At 28.6% G+C, this 18,145-nt stretch overlaps 1 long non-coding RNA gene across 1 annotated transcript in view; it reads left to right on the forward strand.

Moving 5' to 3' along the window:
• LOC145283738 (uncharacterized) overlaps positions 1-1,896 on the forward strand; it is a 26,797-nt gene extending 24,901 nt beyond the window's left edge. The window contains exon 2 of the long non-coding RNA XR_013868729.1: positions 343-1,896. This is a non-coding gene — a long non-coding RNA (uncharacterized LOC145283738). The remainder of the gene's footprint in view (positions 1-342) is intronic.
• Positions 1,897-18,145: the final 16,249 nt, after the last annotated feature.

The raw sequence follows: 18,145 nt of genomic DNA on the forward strand, positions 1-18,145 counted from the left end.
TATTTCAACCTTACGAGATGAACACAAACGCACGCTCTCACTTTCATGATTATGGACTGTTATCCGCTTAAAAATAATCACATTAATTTCAAACCATGTGTGACGTTGACCATAAAAATCAGAAATTTCAAACCTCTTGCGATTCACACGAAATCCTTACTTTGCTATTCCTGCATTATGAACACTCCACACAAGAAAACATTTACGTTGAAACAATTCTAACTAATATTCTTGACACGTAGATAAATGTTGTTTATTTTATGTTGATACAGTGATTTCGAGTTCTTCGTCAAGTGCTGTTCTTTTCCAGATTATATATATATATTTCTTTTTCTTATTTAGGGATGTGCATTTACCTTTAATGATCTTGTGGGTACCCTACTATTTTCGACTTCAAGTGATTACAGCACCTGCAACCTCTACCTCAGAGCCACACCTACAGGTGAGAATAATAAATTCCAGTTAAATAATATATATACCATTCGGTACGGACCCGACCATGGAAGATCAGATAATAAATAAACGTGGATTTATAAGAACAAAAAATCCAACCTTGATCGCCCCTTTGGCGCCCGTGGCGCAGTGGATAGACGTTGAATCTCTACGGTTCCAAATGAGCATTGTCTGAAGATAGCAGTTTCAATCCTACCCAAAGTCGGCCAGGGGCTTAGTTGGTCGAAAACGTGGTGAGACGACAACAATTATGGATGGCAGTAATTGCTGAGAATGCAGTTAGGAGATTCAGAGTTCCTATCCCGTTGTGGTTACCGAAGGCCAGAGGAATAGTTGGGCAAAACGTTGTGAAATAACATCTAAGAAAGATGAGGATAATAGTCCGCAATAAATAAATAAACTAATAATATTTGATGCTTGTGTAGTATAATTCGATTTCAAATAAATGCCTTTTAGTTAAAAAAAAAAAAAAAAAGCACTATCACGTAATTACAGGTCTTGTAAAAATTCCAAAAAATATGTAGAAAATAATTGCAATAATAAAATTTATCAAATTACAAAGTTTTATTATATTTGTTAATTTTGAAGATCTCTTAAAATCCATGAGTAGATAACTATGTAACCCATGATTTTGACAAAATATTAATTAAAATCTGCCATTTAAAAAAATTAAAAAATTTAAAAAAGTCGGATTGCTAATATTTTTTTTCTTTTTTATAAAAAAAAAAAAAGTTATAGCAGATCTTCTACTTTAGCATTTTGCATTATTTTTGGGATGTTTACTAATTTCGATATGACACATAAGTGTGTAATATTATTTTTTTACCTAAGATGCATATTTTTTTAAATCAAATTATACTGCACAAGCACCAATTATTTACAAAGACATTTTGTCTTTTTTTTTTTTTATTTGATTTTAAGCACTTTATTATTTTTTAATAGGCCAATTTTTGTCATGGATAGTTCAATAGAAAAATCCCAATTCAAATAAAATATTTGTGATAATAATCCTGTTCCATTTTGGTAAAAAAAAAACAAAAAAAAAAAACATCCTTTTTATATATACAGTGTAACCCGGATATAAGATACTTCCCATCCGGTTCATTACACATGTACATTAACACAGGCTCTAATTTAGGACCAGAGACAATCTCTCTTATATCTGGGTTACACTTTTTTTTTTTTTTTTTTTTTTTTTTTCTTACTACATAATAACGTTATGGGTGTTCACCATGTATCTGGATAAACTACAACTTCAAAAAATTATAATCTCTTCTTGAATATGCAAGTGCTTTCATGGATTTATTATTTTTTTTGTTGTCTTTTCTGTCTTTATTAATTTCTTTTTTTTTTTTTTTTAATGCTAAATACAATTGAAAAAGTTTGAAAAATGAGAAAATTAAAATTTCTCACTTTTTAATAAATCATTTTTATGAAACTTTATCATTTGTTTTATGAATTTTTAATTTTCAATTTTATTCATTTTTCAATTTTTATTCAATTTAATTTTCTATTTTATATTTGGATTACTGTAAATAAGTATCTAAGTATGTGATAAAAGTATTTAAAAATACGAAACTTATGAATTAAATGAACATTTTTTTTTTATCAAACTTTATTTTTCTTAATTTGCATCTCATTTTAGTTTTTAAATTTTTTATAATAAAATTGACTGTATTTAAAAAAATTAGAAAAAAAAAACTTAACTTAGGGATTAAGTTTAGGCTAAGCATATTTTGTTTATATGTAGCAGCTGTAATCACTATTACAACAACAATGGCAACAGAAGTAACAACAGACAAAAATGTAGAATTTAAGACCGAGTTCCATTCTAACATTTTATATCAACTTCATTTGGTCATGTTTGTTAAACAAGAAAAAAAAATGCTAGCAGTAAAAGAATGTAATTCCATACATGCACAGAAATAAAAGTTAGTTTGTAAGGCTAGCAAAATTCATATGGTTATTGTTTGGAAGTGTGTCGAAATGGTATTCCATGTGTTCGAACATGTTTTCTCTTACATATACACACCCACACGTACCCGCGCACGTACACACACACGCATATACACATCCTCATACACACACCCACATGTATGCACGCTACACATCCTCATACACACACACACATGTATGCACGCACAGACACGTGCATATACTCACATTCACGTATATACACTCACATTCACACGCGCACACACACGCTAACGTACGCACACATGCGAAACGTCACTTCCTTTAGAGTGAAAGCCAGACATGCGCAGTCGGAACACTGACCCCAGTATAAAAATCAACAAAACCTGTTAACTACCCTTTTTCGTCTGGACCAGCGTTCGACCTGTTGAGTCGACGAACCGACCGCGTTCTCTAACGTCACTCTATTTCCCCTTCGCTTTGACTCATCGACACAGACATGTGCGCGACGTTCTACTGAGTTTAACCCTTTCTTTCTACAACCGACTTGCCACTTCGCGTTTCTCTATTGTATTCCCCCTTTCCTTCTACGCGCGTAGTCATCAACGGCTGAATGAACACGTGTACACCGAAGACTTTCATTTCTCAACAGAAAATAAACGACATGTTTATTTTATTCCGGCATTTGAGTTCTTTGTTTCTTTCATTCAATTCGTTTCATTATTTTTTCTTTTAGCGAGTTAGGGTATTTTATATCCTGGTCCGCAACACATGCAAGTCCATGTGCTGATAGTTGCCATCTTGGATAGTGGAATCTTTGTTTTAATGGCGATAGCCAGTAACTAAAAGCAGGTTTACTTTGCATGCAAAGAGAAAAGTTTGGGGATTGAACAAAGTGACATAACTGTTTCCAAAGCTAGGCCTTCTCACAGCTAAAAAGAGTGAACAGTGCTTGTAAACTCCCTTAAATAACCTCTCGGACCCATAAAATCCCAACTGAAATTAAATATTCATGATAATCAGCACCAAGCTTACGATTTGTGGAAAGAAGAATGTGAATCTTTGGTTCACTTTCGGCAGCTCACTTATAAGTCTCACTTCTCTTATTTTGTCCTTTAGTATTTATATTCCATAAGCGATGTTTCTGACAAAGGAGTAAGAACTGCAGTTTTCTAAGTCTAGCTAGTTGTTATCTTAAAGTAGTATACCTTTTTTTTAGTGCCTTACATAAAGTGGCTTCATGCCTTGTATGGAGCGATTTCCATAAAAAACGATCAGATATTTCAAACATTGTTAATGGCGACTGCTGCTGCTATTGTAGTAGTGACTAGTAATGCTACTACAATTACATGGTTTTAGATAAGGAATTTTTTTTGTTGTTGTTGTTAATATTTTTCCATATTTTTGTTTATATCTGGATTCAGAACTTAATATCAATGCTGAAATAAAAAAGATAGGCACTAATATTAAAATTTAAACGAAAAACTTTTTTTATATAAATTATGCTTTATTGATTTAAAAATAGCGTTAGAAAAAGATTGAAGATTAAAAATAATTTGCAATTTTTTTTTTATGTGAAATGTCTCACACTTTTTAGAAATAATATTAAAAACATAACTTCCATTTAAATATTAATTTTAAAAAAAAAGCAATTTAAGCATTAAATAATGAATGTATGTAATTTAATAAAAGTATACTTGCAAAATATATGAAGCCTGATATGTAATATGTTAATGCATACACACGTTATACACACACACACATATTATATATATATATATATATATATATGTGTGTGTGTGTGTGTGTGCGTGTGTAAAGACTTAAACTACATTTAAATCATATTCCAAAATAAAATATCTGTATATTTTATTCTCACTTACAAACTTTTCATAACATTTTCAAATATATGAAACATTCATAAACAGATAAAAAAACATACAAAACTTCATTTGGAATATCATTTCAATGTAATTCAAGTCTTAAAAACAAATATTAATAAAATAAATAAAAAGCTGCTAAATATAAAATATCAATATTAAAACATTAAATTAATAAAATAATAACTAAATAGAAGATTTAATGAATATTAATAAAATATTCAGTAAAATAAATTAATAAAATTTAATTATTTTTTTTAAATCAGACCACATTAAAAAAAAGCAAACTTTTTTTTAAATCTGAAAATTTAAGAATTTTGAGGAATAAAAATATTAAACATCACTTGTACTTAAATATTAAATTAAAAATAATTTAAATATCAAATATATATTACTAAATGTAATACAAGTAATGAAATAACATTAAAAATTAAATATTAAAATATCAACCCAATATTTAATAAATGTACTCAAATAATATTAATTAAATAATATCAATAAAATGTATATTGAACAATGTCAAACATAAAAAGCAAACATTACTTTTTAATGCATCTGAAACCATAAATTGTTGGCACATTCAGGAATAAACTGGGAAGAGCTATTCCACAAATTTGTAATCTTAAAATAATTGAAGTAAATAAATTGGACAATTACTGAACTTTTATTAGATAAACTGAGCCTTCATGTTTTTGTTCATTTTTTTTTATTTTTATACTAAGTATCATATGACAAACATCCACTTAAAAATTTTTACATTCAAACTTGAAGTGAATAAGAAAAAAAAAAATGGGAATCTAAATATGTCGTTCAATTATTTTTTTAATCCCAAAATAAACATTGTTGTACACTGTATAAAACAGAAACACAAAAATAGATTTTTTTTTTTTTTTTTTTTTTCAGAATGTTGTGATTTATATTACTTACAGTCAGACAATTGTGCTGTGGTTAAAAACCTGGCGAGAGTTATCATGTGATAGTAAGTTAGTTCAATTCCTGAAAATTCAGTTCATTGAAATTTGAATCCAAGATCTTAAAGTATGGACAGGGTTATCCCACGAATTAAATAAAATGTCCAGTTCATGGATATTTATATTATAGGCCGAGAGATCTAACATTTGGAGTCCCTTCTGGCCAGGGATTTTTATACTCAACCTCCAAAATCAAGAGATTAGACCATTCCTGTAATGACTTAGTTCCTGTTGATTGTGGTGTAATGCTGGGTCTGTGCAGTTCTAGGAGGTCCACCCTCCCAGGCTTTGCTTTCTCTCTTTGAGAAGGGGGTTAGTTTATTGCTAATCACTTGAGGCACCTTTACCGGGAAATGCCGACAGGACTGCCCAGGCACATTTTCAGGTCAGAGTGCCCCTTCTAGAGGGTACTGACTTCTCAATTCTTCCTTCTGACCCTAGTTTCGTAGTTCTTGCAGTGAGAGAGAACTAAATACCCTCCTACCGGAGGCAAGTTTTATAATTAGTCAGTTGATAACTTTTTAGCTGCTAACATTTCACCTTCATCGCTCCGAGAAAATTCCATTCTGAAAGAGGATTATAACCGTGATCATAATTAAGTACAGATTCGCTAAAATGAAACAGAAATTGTTAGAGATTCCAAACTGAAACTTGGTGAGCAATGGCTGAAGGTCATTGTGAATTTTATTAATTACCTCAATGATATTTTGTGCAAGAGTGTGGGTGTGGAGGGGGTCACCGTATAATTAAACTTGGCTATTCCTAACCATAAAGTACAAATTCTATACAAAAAAAAAATACATTTACTCATTCAAACGTTCATTTGCTTTTATGCGAAGTCACTCTTCACTTCATTTATCAGGATTCATCAAATTTATCAATCATGGTGGTTTTTATTATTTAGTATGTAAAACACATAAACAACAAACTAATCTCATAGGGGAATTTTTCATGTTTTTAACTGCTATATCAATTGTCTTAAAAATTTACATCGCCTCTAATAACAGACCACATTTGCACTATTCGCTTGGTCTAGTTTTCATTTTTTTTTTTTTTTTTTTTTTTAAATTAATATGTACTGGCTGAAGAAGCCCCAGGATAAAGTGGTCAAAATGGGTTCAAGAATCACATAAGTCAGGCTTTTCGTATTGGGCCAGACTGTAAATAAATAAAAAAAGAAAATTGAAAAAATCACAATGTTTACAAATTGAAGAAAAATAAAATTAATACATATTTTTCTGCACTTAAAACTAAGGATTGATAATTTGTATTAGTCAGATTACTTTTCTTATTTTTGATATTATTCTCACAACGTTTCAGGTGAAGTAATCTTCAACTCCAGGTTCATCTTGTTAAACTAAAGAAACTATACAGAATTTCGAACTAAACACTTTAATCAGTAAGAGTAGATTGCTCTCCTTCCATCAGCCATTACTGAGTAAAATTCTTAAATATTTTTTTTTATTATTATTTTATACTAAGCTTGTATCACGTGTAAGTAAAGATTTCTCATTCAATCTCCAGAAGACTCATTTATAGCTAATTATTACTCAACTACATTAATTAATTAATTACGTTAGGTGTCCACGTAGTTGGCGGAACAAAATAAATTTGCTAGCATGGATAAAATAAATGGTTCAGTTTGAAATTCTCAATAGATTCCAGAGCTCTGCAAGATGCATCTGAAGATTGTCATAGGTTATATCGGCCGAAACATTGACAATAACATTCAAGATGAGAACAATGGCCTGAATAATGCAAAGTTTTTGTAATATGATACTCAGTAGTAACTTATTTACAAAATTTATCTAGAAAAAGGAGGGGGAAAAAATAGTTGAATGTTTAATTCTGAATTGTTCATTTTGAATGATGCTGAAAAGGGAATTAAAACTATAGTCAAAAGTTTTCTTTTTATTCTTCTTATGGGCGTTTTTTTTGTTTTTTTTTGTTTTTTTTTTTGCTGTTTTTTTTATTATTCTTTTGTAAGATTTTGTATAAAAAAGAAAGAAAAAAAACGAATTTGTTACACTTGAGAATTTTCTTCAAATTTCTCTTGAATCATTTACTATGCCCACCAACGGATGCATACACACAAAAGATGGGGAGAAAGTATTTACATGTAGTTATGTCCATATGAAAACATTGCAGGCAAATTTAAAAAAGAAAAAAAAAAATAGATGTTCAAAATTCCTGGCAGTTTCATTGGACCAAAAGGAAGCACCACAATTCTTTTAGTTGAACAGGCATGCAAATAATCCAAGACATTGGCATTAGAAGCAAAAACCAAGACAAGTTCCTCGGATCAAGAAAATTGAGGTTGGGAATTGGGATGAGTTTGGAGAAGCTGGATAGAGATAATAACTAAAGATTAAATCTGAAATTCTTACATGCAGCATTCCACGAATTGTTTTGAAGAATGATTATAAATATAAACTTTGACTAATACAAATTATTAACCGTCATCTAAAAATAAAAAAAAAAAAATAAAAAAAAAAAAATGAAAAAAAATTAAGAATGTTCATTTTTTTTTTTTTTTTTTTTTTTTTTTTTTTTTAGATGATGACGGTTAATAATTTGTATTAGTCAAAGTTTATATTTGTATTATTTAGAAGGTCCATTAGGAAAAACACGAGAATAAGTATACAGCATAATCCATTTTTTTTATTAACTTTTGAAATATATTTTGTAATTTTAGGGGGGGTATTATTTGAGAAAGATCCCATAAATTTTAAAAAAATTTTCAAGTGGAAGAGTCCATATAATAATATATGGTGACTCAAAAATATCTACCCTTTAAAATCATTGTAAAGTAGATGTTTATTTAACTTTATTTAATTTTCAAAACGTATTAGAATTAACATATTGATGCAGTGTCACCTCATGTTCTCAAAATCACATTTGGTTTCGTCCACTTGACAATGTGAAACCCTGGCACTTCGATTGTGTTTTCATACTTCCAGCAGCATTTTATAATGGATTTTCCTTCTTTAAAATTGAATTGTGATGTTATCATTAAAATCAGGACCTTAAATTCTAAAAATGAATTACCTTTACAAGGTTCTAAAAGAAATAAAAACATTATCGCTATTTATATAAAGTTATGTACGTTTATACATTTCTATATATTGACTCCTAAACAAAATAACCGATCATTATGAATCATGAAACACAGCTGGTTAATGCAGACTATTTTAATTTAGTTTTATGCAAAGGATAAACCCCTTTTGTGAAAAGTCAGATTCTTGTTGAATACTGGGCATTAAATGTCAATTATTACCAAAATTTCAAGGGGCTTTTTTTTTGGGGGGGGGGTAATAGTATTTTTAACAAATAGCACAACTTTCCACTTGAAAATTAAAATATTTCAGATTTATATTAAATTTGATTTATGGGCATTAAATACTAAGCCAACCTTAAATGTTAAGCATTTTTTTAGAATCAAAATCATGTAATGGATTTTAATTAAATTAGAATAAGGATTGTCCAACCATCCTATAGCCTTGAACCCCTTGAGGGGTGTAGGCCATCCGCAACTTTGTAGATGCTTTTGAAGCATTTTCTCAGGATGAGGGTGCTGGCCCCACACCCAACCTTGCTAGAAGATACATATACCGCCTAGCATTCCCAAATGGTCACCAATCTGGTACTGACCAGTCTCAACGTTGCTTAACTTTGGTAATCTGGTGAGAACCGGTGTGTCACCATGATTGTGTCATACAATAAGGATTGTAGACATAGAATAAAATCAAAGTCTAATATTATGTAAGAGGACACGAAAGTAGTGGTTTTACCCATCTTCAAGTTTTATTTCATAATAATTGTTCAGTGTGTATACAGTACTTTTGAAATAATATTTAAAAACAAAAATCATCTAGTTTTTTTTTAAAGTGTTATGCCATTTTTTCTTTTAGATAACTTTTTTTTTTTTAACTTTATTTTATCTTCCTCATACATTCTTATTTTATAAATATTTTACATTAACTTCCTTGCTCACCTTAAACTGCATTTTGAATTACATTTTAATTGAAAGCTACATTTCCCCCAGCCCTCATCCAACTTCCATGTTTGACATTAGCATCAAGCGGCCATATTGGATGCAATCAGCAATTCAGAAAGCACACACATACCAGATGGCCAAAATGGAGAGAGAGAGAGAGAGAGAGAGAGAGAGAGAGAGAGAGAGAGAAATAAAATAAAGCCACATTTAGAGAATTTTTGACAACCATGAAACAAATCTTGTTGGAAATAACAAGGAATAACCTTTTGTCATTTCGATTTTAGGCATGTAGGTTGGTCATTGATTGCCTGTCAAAAAAATAATTCCAACAATGATCGAAAAATTTGTAAGATGTTGAAATGAAAGAAAAAAAAATGGCTAAAAATTAAAAATTGAGGAATGATCAATCAACCAATTAAGGTTCAGCAACACGACTCAAAATGTAGAGATACAAATGAGATTAAAAAAATCTTCTGCATAAAGTTCTACAGATTCTTACAATAAACTGAACCATAAAATCATTTTAGTCTTCATAAATGTACACAAAATGGTCTACAAAGTGCAAAAATAGTCAAGTTGAAAAATCATTAAAACATGTTTTTGAAATAATTGAGAGCAAACCAAGTAAAATTAAATTCCCTACCAATCTATATATACATTTAATGTGATTAAACTAGTAATATTTTATTATAAAAATATAAATATTCAATGTTAGAATGTCACATTAAAGCCAAAATAGCCTAACTTTGATTAATTTTTCTAAGCTTGAGTAATTAAGTATGGTTTTATTTTAATTTTTTTTTTTTTTTTTTTTTTTAGTGTGGCAAAACAACTATAAACAAAATTTTATTTGGAAAAAAAAAAATAAAATAAAAAATTGACACATTAAAAGTATACAGTTTGTTGTTGCTAATTTAAGATTTTCTGGTTTAAATATTCTGCACTTGTACCAATCAGCCCATATAAGAAGAAACGCTGATACAGATAAGTTATGGAACGGCATTTATGCTTCACAAAGCATAAACAACTTGGTGAGGGTCTAAAACAACAAGGTGAGGGTCTAAAAAAATAACTTTCAACTTAAATTAACATAATATTTTTAGATGTAGCTCCTCACCCTGCCCTTTGGATACATAAATACCAAAAAATAAAAAAAATTGTTATGGGGTATATATATATATATATATATATATATATCCACGACAAAACAATATAATTTTTTTTTTTTTTTTTTTTAAATTAATCATGTATTTTTATTTAAAAATAAATAAAAAATAACTGGCTAAACGATGAACTCACCATTTTGCAGGACAAGGGAGATAATTCCAAATCATTCAAACTTTTGTATGATTTTTTTTTAATATGGGGGAGGGGAATAGGCCTATAAATTCCCATTAATTGGTTAAAAATTATTTTCTTTAGAAAAATAAAACTACTTGATCAATTTAGGATTTGTGATAGACAATATTTCTTTCTGTCATGGGTATGGACATAAAAAATTTTATTTATTTATTTATTTTTTTTTTTTTTTAAATGGATGGTGAGTTATCAACTAGCACCCATTTTTGCATAGGATTTTATCTAAAATTCATCCATCTTATTTCAGAGATGAAATTTTAATTTACATTGTTTATAATAATCAGACAAAACGACAGACTAAAGGAACATATGTATGATCAGGTTTTCTAGAGTACAAATACTCCTCAGAAGGGATTAAGTGAATTTGTAAGGTAAACCAGACTTCATTCAGCCACAAGTAGACTCAACTCTATAAGGAAGGAGGAGGGAGAGCATAACTAATCTAAAAGGAAAACTTTGAAACTTCTCCAAGAGAAGTGAAGCCAGTGGGATGCCATAGTTTCTGCAGCCAAAATGTTTTGATCAGCATTTCTTTAGATCTCAGCCATCAACCCAAGAGATTGATTATTCACAATTAGGTAAACCAGAATCTTCATATTTCTAACCCTCCAGGTCTGGAGTATCAAGGATGTATTCAGTGTGGTCTCTTGATGGAAATGGCAATGTTTATTAACAGATTAGCATGCTTGTAAGAATCGAGATTAGAACATAAATTTGATTGCAGACATTAAAAGATGCATAATGCTCTGATTCTTAAATCATGTAAAATTTACACAACATCAACATAGTCAGCATTTTATGTTACTATTTCCTGGGATATAGGCAAGCAAAATGGTGACACCTATAGTATCGTTTTGAAAAAAAAATATATATCAAAATGCACCAAGATTCTAAAAGTTTGTTAATTGGCACACCCACTTCAAATATTTGCCTAATTAAAAAAAAAAAAAAAAAAAATCAATAAGGCGCTTTTTTTCATGGCAAGGTGATTGATTGTTTTTTTTTAAGTGCCAGTGTCTTTAAAAAAAATAATTTTTAAACAGTTTTCAATTCATATTTTTATGAAAAACAATGAGCCCATACAATTCATTTTGATTTTTTATTTATTTTTTTTTTATTTTAACTTTGTCTTGCATGCATTCTTTTTAAATATCAATATTTCAGACCAGTTTCATGATCTACCTTAATCTATGTAAATTTTGATGGTTCAAGAGTTCAACTTTCTAAACTCAGAAGTAAATCAGGTGGTCTGTCTCGAGAGTTTAATAAAGAAAAAGCCTTCAGCTACTCAACTTGTAAGGCCCTTCTCAATGCCTCCATTCTCACAACTTAGCAAATGGAAGAGTGCGCAGCTTCAAGTCAGTCAATCTGCATAGATTACCAAAGATATTAGAATATAAAAAATCAGTTCAGGAATAGCTTATGTTGAGGATTCGGTTAATACAAAGATATGCCAGAGGGGATTTTGTAAAATATTTTTAAACATTTGAAGAAAATAAAAAAAAAACTGGAAGTTAAAAACAATTCTTTTATAAAGAAAATAGTTTTAGTTTAGAAAATTTTCATGATTAAAATCTGTATTAAAAAAAAAAAAAAAGTCTCAGGTTTTATTTTTTTTCTGTAAAAAAAAAAAAAAAAAATGCTATCTCATGAGATATAGTAATTTGAAAAAAATAAAATAAAATAAAAAATTGACACCTTAAAAGCATACAGTTTGTTGTTGCTAATTTAAGATTTTTTGGTTTAAATATTCTGCGTTTGTACCTATATAAAAAAAAAAAAACGCTGATACAGATAAGTTATGGAAGTGCATAAATGCCGTTCCATAACTTTTTTTTTTTTTTTATATTTCCATAACTTTTTTTTATTTCCATAATTAATTAGTTATAAACCTAATAACTTAAAACAATTTAAATATCTTAAAAGGCATGGAAATTACTTTCCTTTACTAGAAGGCTATTTTAAATTTACTAGGTAGGTCATCATTTTGGTTTTAATTTACTATGCTGGCTTAAAATTATTTTTTATTTATTTTTTTTTTTTATTACATCTAAATTAATTATTACTTAAATTTAAATTAAATTGTTTTAGGCATGCTGGATATATTTATGTTTCTACAGAATGCCAGTTAGACATAATGTTTTCGTTTATTTTTAAGTGGAGGATATCCCAATTCCTAAAAAGGATAGTTTTGATGTGACAAAAATACAAAAGTCAAGGATTTTCCTTCCTTTCACTGAGATACTACACTTTGATCTGATCCAGAATCGACCAAGAGATTATAAATGTAATGTTGTATGTTGCTTTCTTTGTTGTTTTTTTGTTTTTGTTAATTTTTTCGAAATATCAATTAAGCACCAACTTATCAGATTATAATAAAAAGAAATTCAGAAAATGTTGCCAGTTCCAGTTTGTATTTTCTATGTAAATTTAACATAAAATGATCTTTATTCTTCAACCAAATAATCTCCCTTGTAAAAATTGAGCAGTAAAGCTCTAAGTAGTATGAAGGGGGGGGGGGCATTGATTAATCTATAAACGATTTAATTCCACCACCCAATGGTAGAATTTATTAGCAACAAATTTTCAAGAAAAATACAGTTCGAGAATTAGTTGATAATTTATTCTGCGTTACCTACTCATTTGTGACACATTTGCATTGGAGAAAAAAAAAAAGTTATAAGTCTTTAAAATTCCATAAACAGGAAAGTAGTTTTGTTTGCATTACTGATTAAATAAAAATGGCTACTTTCATCAGATATGTATGGAACTTTAAACATTTTTTAACTACAAACAGGTTACAATGAAGTAGAAATTGTTTTAGACCAATTCCCAAATTATACTTTCTTTTATGGTAACTTTACATGCTTATATTTTATATTAAGTTTTATGCAAAAGCATCACGAATAGATAAATCAAAATAATTATGTCACCAATAGTGTTTATCCTTCGTTTAAAAAGGACTTTAAAAACGGTCTTTTTTTTTAATTATAAAATTAAATCTTTTTGTTTTATCTCGATAAATCATTAAGTTAACAGCTTTCGGCTGCCATCTGAGATGTTCATACAAAATTGAGTGAAATTGCTCTGAAACACTTGAAAATTCATAATCAGTCGCGATCGCTAGCAATTGTTTTCTTAAGGTTGGAATTTTCAGCTGAGAAGGCATTTTTTTTTCATTTTAAATAGAAAATTATTTGAGAATATAAAAATGAACAGTCTAAACTTTAAAATGTTGCTTCAGACAGTAAAACATTTTTAATTTAACTAAAATAGATGCTTTATAAAAAAAACACCACCCTCCCCTGCTTGTAATTAAAAATAGTAAAAATTCATTCAACAAATAGTAAAATGTCCTTTTGCAAAACCCTGGTGTAGTGCAGCTCTAGTCCAAGAATAGTGAGGAAGTCCTGCATGGCATCCCCACAGATTAGTTGAAACAAATCTGTTGAGATTAGCAGTGTATTTTGATTGCTTGCAGTCCTGTGGATGCAGACTCATGACCTGGGTTTTTCGCAGATTTTATTAACAAGGCCACAAGTGTTGACAAAGGTTGCATCTTATAAGCAACTTACCATTTGCAAAACGAAACACCATCAAGCCAATCACACTAGTCATCTGTCAAGGCCAACTGGTTCAAGGATTGATGGCAAGCAATAATGTCTCTGGCCCATTAGACTATCTATATAATTATAAAATTCAAATGACCTTGTAACAGGTGTTGTAACCCAAACCCAGTTTATGACTTTCTGGTTGCGCATGCGTACATAAACAAATAATCAACGCGACAATAAAACATATTGTTTTACCGTGTACGTTTTCAGCGTCTCAATTGTTTTTTTTTTATGTTTAAATTATCCAAATAAACAATTGTTAATACTTTCTGCTTTTTTTATTGCTCATTTCCATATTATGTTTAAGTTATTTTAACACAATTTTCTTACAAATAAATCTACTTGTCTAACTTTCTTACACAATTTTCTACTTGTCTAATTTTCTTACACAATTTTCTAATTTTCTTACACAATTTTCTTACAAATAAATCTACTTGTCTAATTTTCTTACAAATAAATCTACAATTTTCTTACAAATAAATCTACTAAATCTACTCATTGACAACCATAAGAGCATTTTACAACGGTAATTTACCCACCGCCTTTTTAAATTTTTTCTCCATTTTTTAATACACCTTAAACATTTATACATTTTATTCTACACTACCAAACTAAATAACCCCGAAAATATTTTTTTTAATTTGCGTTACAAATAAATAATCAATGCGACAATAAAATGTATTGTTTTACTGTGTACATTTTCAGGATCCCAATTATTTTTTGTGTTTAAATTAAAAGATATCAAAATTTGAATTTAACTTTAAGTATTATGGTATCTGTTCAGTGCACATTTACCTATAAGTATGGCAAACCACTTATAATTCAATGACTGTAAGTTCTTTTTTTCAAAAATAATCAATTATTATAAACAGAACAACTCGTAGAAATCTATCTATATTCTTTTTTTCATTTTAATATACTTTCATAGAAATGTTTCTGTTAGGTCACAAAAAACTATTTTCCTTACGTCACAAATGTCACGCTCATACATAAATTCCATAGCTAATATAACATACTGACCCAATGGGTAGTCTAGTATCAATTAAAAATAATTTAAAGAATCTATGCACAAATTAGATTAGGGAAATCGGTTAAATCCCAGATAAGAAACATTACTTTCCTCACATCTTATAATTAATCAGTAAAAAAAAAAAAAAAAAAAAAACCTACTTATTTTTGGTCAAAGCAGAGTGTAGTAACTGTTCTGGTACTATAAGTCATTTTTTGTTTCTTATTTTTGTTGCAATTCGGAGTAACTTTTTTTTTTTTTTTTAAGGGGTACTGAATCTTTTCATTTTAAAATCAAATTGTACTTTGTATCTAACTTTGGTCTTTTGGTGAGGCAAGTAAATAGGAACTATTTTTCTATTGCAGTAAAAAGTTTTACATTTTGATAAATAATTTTGTTTTTAAATTTAACCTAATACAATACTAATATTGTAGTTGTAAACATTTTGCTTGTTAATGTTAAACTACAGAAGTACAAAATGTTAATTATTTTAGACATTTAATGTACAAACTGTCGAAAATAAACTTTATAAAGCACCTAACAAGCAGGTTTGATACAGTCATATTCTAATACAGAGGCAAGAGGATGGCACCTCTAATATTGTTCCTATTGGCTTGCCTACTTACGAGTGTAGAGTTAGAAGCCAACTCCCTAACTGTTGTCCAACATTAAAAGTGTGGGAAAATTCAACTAAAAAGCCACTCTGGATTGGGACAAAAATAAAAATTGCCTTAGTCAAGAAGGACCCACTCCCTCTTTATCTGACCAAGAACAGGATAGATGAAATGCAACATTAGAATAGATTTTGATCCCAGCAAAAAATAAATAAATAAAAAAGAGGGGGGGGATTATTATTGAAGTAAAATGTAAACTAAAAAAAAAAAAAAACTATATTCAAGAGAGGCATAATTTTTAAAAATGATCTATTTTGCTCAAGTTAAAATTTCCCATTTTTTTTTCTTAAACATTTTAAACGAATATTCTAGAATGTGTGCCTCAATACAATAGCTGTAAAAATAAAAGCTTGTAATTTCCTAATATATTGTTGCTTATTAACAATGAAATGTTTCCACATTAAACATGTTTTGTACTTTTAATCACATCATTGTAAGTAAAAGAAAATACTTAAACAAGTAGTTATCGTAAAAACATTAGGAAATCACTTTACGACATGGAGAAATTTCATTTTTTACAAAAATCAGAAGACGAAAATCAAGGGACATAACTCATGTATTAATGTCCAAATATCTTCAACCAATTATCAGCAGTTATTTATTTATTTATTTTTTTTTTTTTCATTTTTTAACAAATTCATTTAAAAGAAAACTGGTGTCAAAAGAATCTATTTAACCATAAATAATCGGTTTAAGACCTGTAGACAAAGGATTATGTCTCGATTTTCATCTGATTGAAAAATCAAATATTTTCACAAAATAAAATTTTTTAAAATATACTTTCCTATGTATTATAAAAAAATATATAAACATCTAATATTTTGTTTAAGTAAATAATTCATGACTTAGTACAAAATTATTTTTTGGTAAAATAAAACCAATTTCACTACAAGCAATGAAAGACTACATTAGTAAATTTTTTAAATGCCTTGAAAATAATTTAAGATAAAATCATTGCAAAAAAAATTCTATTTTATCTGAATACTGAAAAGATTTCATGGTAAACGATAATAATGGTGGCATAAATTTGAAAGAAAACAATTGGGAAATTAGTTTAACTATTCATTAGTGACATTAAACTTTTTTCTTTTTTTTTTTTTTTTTTTTAAATTTAATAGAGTTTATAAACTGCCTTGGTTCCATAATTATTCATTGTGAGTAAAAGAGGTTTGATACCTTATTTTCTGTTAAGCATCTTGTTACTTTAGTCAATCAATTACCGGTCTTAAAATCCTCATAACTTATTAATTTTTTTAATGCAAATAAATTGGAAATTAGTAATAAAAAAATTTTTTTTTTAATTTACAAATTGTATTTCCTTTAAAATAATTTAAATCGCTAATAATATTGTGTAACATTGTTTTGATGAATGCAACTTCATTCTATATATGTTGATTTCTCTCCATAAAATAGCTATTTGGAGAGGTTGGTCAATTGGTTAAATCTGCAAGACTTCAATGAGTCTTTAAAAATACAGATTTGTCAAAGGAACATTTTTTTCCTCTTCAAATAAAATCAAAATATACAGAATGGACATGTTAGACCATTGGAGAGAAAGAAAATCACTGTAAAAGCTGAGCAAAGTTTAGTTTTAAAGGGTTCTTGGAATGGCGAGTCGATTAGGGATAACCAGAGACTTTAATGATCTGAGCAATTACAATTTCAACCGATTTATCTCCCTTAGTAATTGATACAAGAGTTTTAAAGTTTGTTAGGCACCAAATTAAATTGAATATAAATAAAGCTTTGAAGTTGTATTCCTTTGAGTTGATCCAGAAAAAATAAAAGGATTGCGTTACTGAAACTTATCATTGATCTGAGACCACACAGAATTTAAAAAAATGGTGAGATAAAACATGAAATTCATTTTTTGTTTTTTTTTAGTCTTTTAATGATACAAAAATGAAATTTTTTTTTTTTTAATAAATTTAAAGAATTGAGCAGAGGTGATGACAGTTTATACAAGAATCCTTACATAAAAGAAAAGAAAAAGACAAATGCAAGACACGTTCAAAGGTATTGAAAGACTGGTTGACATTTGGTGATTGTGTAGAACAGCCAAGAAAGAGCCTGATACAAATTGCTGACTGATATTCAATTTTAATGAAGACACATTGATTGTTGGTAGTCTGTGAACAATGTTAAAAATAGGGATCTTTGCATGACATTCACCAAAACATGATAAAAAATCTGCAACATTTTGGAAACCATTTACAGGTGAGAGTTACTGTTATTTAATATACTTAAAAAAGTTGGGATAAAGTACAGAATAGT

This window comes from Euprymna scolopes, chromosome 8, assembly GCF_053919585.1.
Source record: "Euprymna scolopes isolate OS-2025 chromosome 8, ASM5391958v1, whole genome shotgun sequence".
Classification (NCBI taxonomy): Eukaryota; Metazoa; Mollusca; class Cephalopoda; order Sepiida; family Sepiolidae; genus Euprymna; species Euprymna scolopes.